The sequence below is a fragment of the Carassius auratus genome, chromosome 2 (genome assembly GCF_003368295.1).
Source record: "Carassius auratus strain Wakin chromosome 2, ASM336829v1, whole genome shotgun sequence".
Lineage (NCBI taxonomy): Eukaryota > Metazoa > Chordata > Actinopteri > Cypriniformes > Cyprinidae > Carassius > Carassius auratus.
The window spans coordinates 4,633,607-4,642,149 of record NC_039244.1 but is presented as its reverse complement, the minus strand read 5'-3'; the positions used below and the strand labels follow the sequence as shown (position 1 = coordinate 4,642,149).

Sequence of the window (8,543 nt, the reverse complement as noted above, 5' to 3'; positions counted from 1 at the left end):
CTCTCGTTGGTTTAACATAAAGTTTTCATTTTGAAAGAACATGTTTCAATCAAGTCCCTCAAAATAAGTTTTACACTTCCCATCATGCTTTGCACAGGACTGGATATGGGGAGAGAAAATGTTGAAATAAAGTGTTATTTTATGCAGTTTTTAATAAAATGTGATAATAAGGAGACTTTTTCATGTATAATGCTCTATTATGTGGGCATTTTAAAAGACTTTATATTGGTGTATTTTGTGCGAGTTACCATTGTGGTGAATTGTGGAGCTTGTGGTTGGGTTGAGGACCTGGTTGAAAGAACGTCTAAAATACTTAATAAAAAAAAAGCAACTTTAATGAGAGTGCTAGTGTATGATGTACACATAGTAACATCCTTAAACTGCAAACAATTAACATCATGTGTAAAGAAAAGTTATATCTTACTTGCTAATGTTTTTATAACACTTTGGCTAAACTTGCATGGACAGTGGTTCTACATGATGTAAACATATTATCTCTACTCAGATATTTCATGTAGGATGAACTAAAGCAAACTGAGTAAACTCAACTAAAGGTAGACAAGTCCTTATAACTTGATTTATTCATGTCCAAATAACATGGTACAAACATGTGGAACTACTGTCCATGAAAGAATCATGTTCGGCCAAAGAGTCATTTGTTTGAGTGTAGGTTGTTTTTCTCAGGGGAAAACTATTATCTCTATTTGTATCCATATCTTAATCTACAGAAGAAACCATTGAGATATTAATTAGATCTAATTATCTGTCTGTGTGAACGTTGCCTAACTGTGTGTGCGTGTGTGTGTGTGTGTGTGTGTGTGTGAGGGAAAGAGAGAGAGATCCATCCCCCCTCTTGGACGGTTATGTGCCTCAGTCTGAAGCGCGCGGATGAAGCTCGTGCGCAGCGCTCGGCGTCTCACCAGTGGATGTAAATATCAGTTTATACGACTGCAGAAAGCACAGACTGATTCCTGAGCATCGCCAAAGGAATCTCTGGAAAGACGCTTCGCTGCAGACTGCAGGAGGATGTATGGCATTATTAACCATCTCCCAAACCATTTGAGGACCCTCAGATATTGATATCTTCATATGCACGTGAATCTTCAGCATCTGAAAAGCTTTCAGTGGGTTGACACAAACACTGTGCTGTGCGTCTTAACGCAGGGCTGCTCTTTTGGACCCGTGCCACGGTTGTCTGTCTCCGTCCGTTCACCCAACCACACCTACCCGTTGTATCCTCACCGAATTACAGCTGCGGCGTCCCGTACACCGGATCCCGACCGATTCCGTCGCGAAAGGGACATTATGTTTGTGTGAGCGGGTGGAAGAACGCGGATCTACTGCGCTATAAACGCCCGGTGCGCACCGGACCCGCTCAAACACGCCCGTGTCGGACCGATATGTCACCCCGGTGCGCGTGATCGCTTTGGATGAGAGGCAGGTGAAATTACCAGCTTTGTCCCGCATCCTGCGCCAAGAAGGAACGCATCACCTTGAGGATTTAAACGACATCCAACTTACCAGGTGAGGCGCTCAGTCATATATTAGTTACAGATCTATAGAGTAAGAAATTAACTTTTTGTTGTTGTTTGTTTAATTATTATTATTATTAAGGAAATTAATTTCAGACGCATTTTGTTTTTATTTTCTGATTTAATCACACACATTTAATATTAGCTCAGCAAAGGCTCTAAAACCATAATTATTGGTCTAAAATATTAGGAATGATCCATAAAATGCAAAAACAGAGGATGAATTAAGTTTATTTTTTATTTTTACCCCAGACTATAAAAATATGGAGCTCTTTGTCACTTTTACAGACATGTTTTTGTCTTGAGCCATTGTTAGTTTCTGACCATGATGCACATTTGATCTGGAAGAAGGTTCATCAATGCATCCACCCTATTCATAAAATCCTGAAGGAATAGGATATCTATTAAATATAGCATTAACATTTGGATCCAGAAAGAATCTTTAAGAATCAAATCCAACTGGATAAACTTAAATTCCTCCAGATTTTCTTTGGGATTAAACATGTCTGTTGTGTATGAAAGCTGTACTTATTGCAATGGAATAATGCTTTACTATTGGGCAGTTAAAGGAAATCACATGGAAGCTAAGAGCTTGTTAGATTATATATTTTTTTACATTTCTTTTAATGAAGGCAATCAATATATATATATATATTGAAACCTGCAAAGCCACCTGGAAAAAAAAAAGTGCAAGTGCACCTAGGACAAAAGCTTTTCTTAATGCATAGTGTGGTCACATCAAATGTTGATTTAATTTAGTTAAGTTAACGGTAGTTAATTAATAAAATCTATTTATGGCATTATTTTTGATGGCATCCTCACTTCACAGTATTTTTATACACGAGCCTGAAACTTTGCACAGTACTGTAGCTTTGCAGGTAGGTTTCTTGAAGTGTCTTGGAGACATTGCCACAGTTCTTCTGGATTGAGTCTGTCTCAGTTTGTTCTGTTTCTTCATGTTACTCCAGACAGACTGATGATGATCTATGTAGTGCACTGGCTGCTGTCAGACTCCTCGTGCAAACAAAAATCTCACTAGATTATTATAGTTAATGGCAAAAATAATGTTTGGAAATGTAAACTGATATTTACTACTGACACACTGCAGCAAAAGATATAGATAACTGACTTAAAACAATTTTTGTTGGCCTATTTTTGCACAGTACTGTTACTGCAAGAAAATACCAATTACAATTACTTTGAAAAAATGATGGAATTCTGTTTACATAACTTTAAGAATTTTAACTGGGTGTAGTTTGTTTTTAGGGATTTTTTTAAAACCTCTTCCATGGTTTGTTTTAAGGAGCATGTCTCATAGGTCATGCATGCAAGATCCATATCTTGCAAAATTGTTTAGTTTGTAATTCGCTCAAGTGTGGTGTGAGTGATCGTTTGCGTCATCATGGCTTTCATTGCTTCATCGCTCTGTTGTTGTGAATGCATGCACACTCCAGACCTGCTGATGCTTTATAATTCTGCGGCTCTTACTAATAAACAAACCTCTCAAGTGCCAGGCTTATGTAAAGCACGTTTCACATGTCAACAGTGTTTCTGAAGACAACGCTTTCATATATTGGCTTAGAGGATAGAGGATTGGTTCACCATGTGCTTTGGGATACACATGCAATACTGAAATGCTGTCACCACCTAAATTTGGCTTTTGTGCTTTGTGTTCTGCATATGATGATTGTCTGTGTGGGTTTGTTAGTAGTTTTGCATAATTTATAAGCTTAGTTAATAGGAACTGCTTCCTTTGTTTCCAAGGAAAACAGCCATTTATAAGTTAAACTTAATAGGAACAAACTTTAAATTGCTTTTATGGTGGTACCATGGTATAGTGAGGCTGCCATAAGGTAATACCATAGTATACACTGAAAATGTGTGACTACACTCACAAAAGAAGCTTTTTTAATAAGTTAACACTATTTGGATTTTTTTTTTGGGGCTAACAAAAATATTTTATTTTATTTTATTTTATTTTATTAAACAAGACTTTTAATGCAATTTTCTTTGTTTATTAACACATATTCAACATTTCAAGTTATAAATTAACAATTAACTGAATTATGTATTTGGTTTAAAGAATGAGCAATAGTATAGTTCTAAATGAAAAATTGCTATAACAAAGGTTATTAATTTTTAATACATTACAATTGATTACAAATGTTACAATAAATCATTCTTTACTATTTTGTAATGGTACTATAGAGTATATATATATATATATATATATATATATATATATATATATATATATATATATATATATATATATATATATATATATATAATAAATTAAATATTTTATATCTAATAATATTATTTAAAAACATTATTATTAATATTAATATTATTATTATTATTATTATTTAGTGCTTCAAAAAGGACTAAAACAGCTATATGCAATATCCTCATGATGGCTGAAATAACCAAGAGGGCCTGAAGGAAAACCAACACATCTCTCCATGTGCCAGTATCTTCCTGAGAAAGACAGAATCGTCCTACATCAAGATGTTGTAAAAATGAGCTGGCCAGTAACTGGCCCTTGGTTTTCTTTTTGCTGACGTGCCGTCTTTGCCCTCTTAGGCACTGCAAAATTGACATGATTTATTTATTTTTACCCATAGGTTCCAGGACTTTGAAAAATAAATCATGTGTAAGGACAGTCTGGAGACGTGCAGGGAAGAACAGAATGTTTAGATAGACGATAACATCTACAGATAACAGTGGAAACGTACACTAGCTGTATGTTGGACGGATGACGTGAGCTAAAATATTTGTGTTTGAATACAGTGATTACACGGTAAATAACAACTTTTTAGTTATACAAAAAACTTGAAATTATAACAAGGTTTTCACAAAAAAAAAAAAATGCTTTAGTTTCCTAGATCAGCTGGCCGCATTCTGAAGCAGATAGACTGAATGTGTGTGTGTGTGTGTGCCAATAAAGATGTAAAGATACATGGATTGAGCCGGAATTGCTTGAGAAGGATTGATAGTGCATTTGTATGAGAGTTGTGTCTGTGTGATTGTTGGACAGAAATGGAGGGCAAACAGAGCAACAGAGCTGGTCTCGATGTGTGTGAGAGAGTAAGACGCACACACACACACAAACAAACACACACATAGAAAGTGAGACAGGGCTTGACTCTCTCTGAATGACTAGCTGTGAATAGCCTCCCTGTTATCTCTGCAGTGCACACAGTCAGCAGCGCAGCAGGCCAGCCAGGCAGGTGCAGCACAAAAATAGCAGGTGTCTGTTGGGGTTAAGACACATAGTCCTCCCTTCCTGTCTCTCCCGGGGGCTGAGCACCATCACTAGGGTGGGTCCTCATCCTGCTCCAGCACTGTAAGCTCGAGTGACCAAGGGTGACGTCTCGCTGTTGTTTGCAACTTGTTGCGTGTGACGACCGGCCTTGTTCCCTTTCGTGGTCCACGGACCGAAGGATTGCTCTCATCTTTCAACAATAAGGGAAGATTTAGAGCTCAAGGTGTTATTCGGATGTGTGTGCATCTGTGTTTGAGTGTGTAACTCAGCCGGAGGATGTATTTTTATTGCTTAGACATTGCTCTTTCATCGCCCTAGAGACTTAACTGAGTTCTCAGTTATGTGTCATTAAGGTCTTAATAGCTTTGTGAAAGAAGTACCTATATATCAAAGAGATGCCATATGTGAATATATTCCTCCTTCTGAAAACTTCAGTATTACAGTTTGAAGTCTCCAACTGCTCTCCATTAAATCGCATTGCTGTATAGCAGAAGTATCATTATTAAAAACGTTTTTCTTTTTTATTTCAGTTCATAGCTTTCTTCCTCTGAACACTTCAGTATTTTTTAAGTTAAAATGAAGTAAAACTGTTTTCTGTTCTATGCTAGTTATATCTTAGAAACTCTTGCTTTCGAATCCAGTTTGTTTTGGCCGAGAATGGACTGATATTAAATCATTAAGTATTGAAAGACTAGTCACAGTTAAAGATACGGCATTATGGGAGAGCATCATCAGAGAATTTTTAGAGAAAATTCATCTGACAGTTTATTGATCCTCAAAGACTTCATTGTTCTCTCTACTTTCTTGAAATATCACAACTGGTTTACTACAAGGCAGCAATTTTTTCCCTAACAAGAATTTAGGCAAGTAAAGTGTCCCTTGTTCCACAGCTTTGTATTCTTCCTCAAAACTCACAGTACATGCACGCTTGTGTCCAGTGAGGCGCTCCACATCCAACTGATGTTCTTAAAACAGTATCGTACTCGCCAGCACAGTTGAGAGGACTTCAATTATCTCAACATGCTGTTTGAAAGTTCCCATGGGTCACCTTGAGTCATCTGTGGCGCTAACAATGAGCTGAATGTGAGCTAACAAGCTGCTCAGACACAGACACATCTTTTCATCTGCTGTGAACGTTATTAGATCATTGACTTTGATAGTTGATGGTTTTATATGGTTTCTAGCTGGTACAGATAGGTCATTATAGCTCAGGTTGTCATTGCCAAAACATTTTCTTTTTCAGTATTTTGTCTTGTTTTGTGGTAAAAGTAAGATCCTTGCATTCTGTCATCAGTTAGCCTACATAAATTATAATGAAATGCAAATGCAAATAATTTTTTGTCCATACATTGCAAGTCAGTGGTTTCCAAAGCTTTCTGAACATTGACATTTTTTTATGTGTTCATAAAAGAATTATGTTTTGTTTTGGAACCATATGAAGGGGAGTAAATGATGACAGAATTGTTATTTTTGGATGAACTATCTCTTTAAAAAATATATACATTTACTTTAGCAAAATTGAGTAAAATAATGTGAGAAATACAGGAAAAAGAGTAAACTAATGTTCAAAACTTGGTTGGTAAGATTTTTGATAGAAGTTTCTTTTGCTCACCATGGTTGCATTTATTTGATCAAAAATACAGTAAAAAAAACGTAATATTGTGGAATATTATGACAATTTAAAACAATTGTTTTCCATTGTAATATGTTCGAAAAAAATATATTTATTCCTGTGATGCGAAGCTGAACTTTCAGCATCATTACTCCAGTCTTCACTGTCACATGATCCTTTAGAAATCATTCAGATATGCTGATTTTCTGCTCAAGAAACATTTCTTATCAATATTGAAAACAGTTATGCTGTTATGATGTTTCTTAAAAAATAAATAAAGAATAAATCTTAAATCATCACTTCATTGTTTTAAGCATATTTTACTACATTTACTATTTACCAATCGCGTAAGAAAACCATTTTCTGAGAACACATCTTAATATATCTTGAATTAAGATTTTTTTTTAGATGTGTGGGTTAAATGACAGTCTATTAACACAGGAGATGAGAGGAAGCTCTTGAATGTTTTGAGCGATGTGTATTCCCCAAAGCCCCACATCACATAAAAGAGTGCGTGCAGGCCTGTGAAATCAAATAGACGCAACTGGTCATAAGGGGCTCATTTAAAAGCAGTTAGCCACCAATTAGCTCCTAAATTTCATCAGTGGTTAAACACACAATGTTCCAGATTCAGCCACCCCAGACTCTCACAAACTCTTTATTTGTACTTTAGAGAACCTTCACTGTAATGTCACCCTCTAGGTCTAAGTTTTTCATTGTTTGTTTCCTGAACCCACAATAATCTACATTTAGCACATCTTAGCATTATGTACTGTCATTTAGGAACATTACATTCTGACCAGTGAGGGTTGTGCAGCTCTCTCCTAATGTTTTGTGGTGAACGAGGAGACCATAACAGCCTGTGTAACTCTCACCTCCCTCTTATTGGAATATAAATTCATGCGGCTGGCGGGCGTTGGGTAAACAAATAATGCTGTTAAAAGTAACCGAGTGCTTGCACTGATGCGGAACGGAATATTACTCCTTCTCCCGACTTCCCAGCATGCCCCTTTATTGACATCGGCGTGTCCAAAACCACGGGTTTCAAATAGTTTTTTGGGGTTTCACCTATCAGGACATTTCTTGGTTGTTTATATAGGACTGTTCATACTGTGTGTGTGGCATTTCTGAATGGATTTCACTGCTAAAAAGCGAAAAGGAATGATTTCATAGTCTATAATGAAATTTGCATTCACACTTTTTATTGAAATGCCTGGCAGGGAATTTGTTGAGGGTGATGCTAACTGTGGATAGATGGAATGTGTGTGTGTGTGTGTGTGTGTATAGTATATATATACAATACATTTTTTTTAGTACATATCAATTTTTTATGTAAAAATTATATATACTTACATATCCATTTTTATTAATGTTTTTATTTATAATAAATATTTTATATTTATTTCTAGTACAAATTAATTTTAAGATGGAAAACACATGTATACTTATGTCCGTTTTTATAAATATATTTTAAATATATTTAATTTATAATTTTTCTGAATGTGTAAATATTTTCAGTTTCTAAGGAATTTCTTATGAAAGTCTAGAGGAGACATGTGAGATTAATGGGTCATTTTTCTCAAGAGAAAAAATTCTGACATGCTGAAAACTTTGGCAGAAGTCTCCATGTGCTCTCTGTTTACACTGATTTATGTCTATGAATTGCAGTTTATGATTTTTATTTCTTATGGACCATCAAAATGTTTAAATGTGAGACTGGGACAGCGTTCAGTCATAACATGCTATTATGTGATGTTTTAATATTAAACATGGAACATTTTTGTCATAAGCATTGTAAACATTTGGAGTTGTTTTCCCTGCAGTCGCTCGTGATCTGTTAATGCGTGCTGAGAGGAGATGCATCACCCAGTTATGACATGGACATGTGGAATGCTGGATGTCCCACCATGCTATTGTACAGCTTTTAGAAAGCGGGTAATGCCCCTTTGAAAAGCGCCTGCAATGTGGCAGTTTCTGCGAAGGAGTAGATCACACAAGCTCAGCTGGAGAGGGGCATCCATCCCCTGACCTGCTCCCCTAGACACCAGACATGCAGGCGGTGGGAGGTTATTCTTCAGAGCGCACATGGCAGAGGAAAAGAAAGAGCCGAAAACTAACTCGGGCCGCTTTG

General features: G+C 36.2%; 1 protein-coding gene across 1 annotated transcript in view; it reads left to right on the top strand.

Moving 5' to 3' along the window:
- Positions 1-820: 820 nt before the first annotated feature.
- LOC113113404 (semaphorin-6B-like) overlaps positions 821-8,543 on the top strand; it is a 90,771-nt gene continuing 83,048 nt past the window's right edge. Inside the window, exon 1 of the mRNA XM_026279575.1 lies at positions 821-1,524. The gene's annotated coding sequence lies outside the window, so the exon portion shown is untranslated. The remainder of the gene's footprint in view (positions 1,525-8,543) is intronic.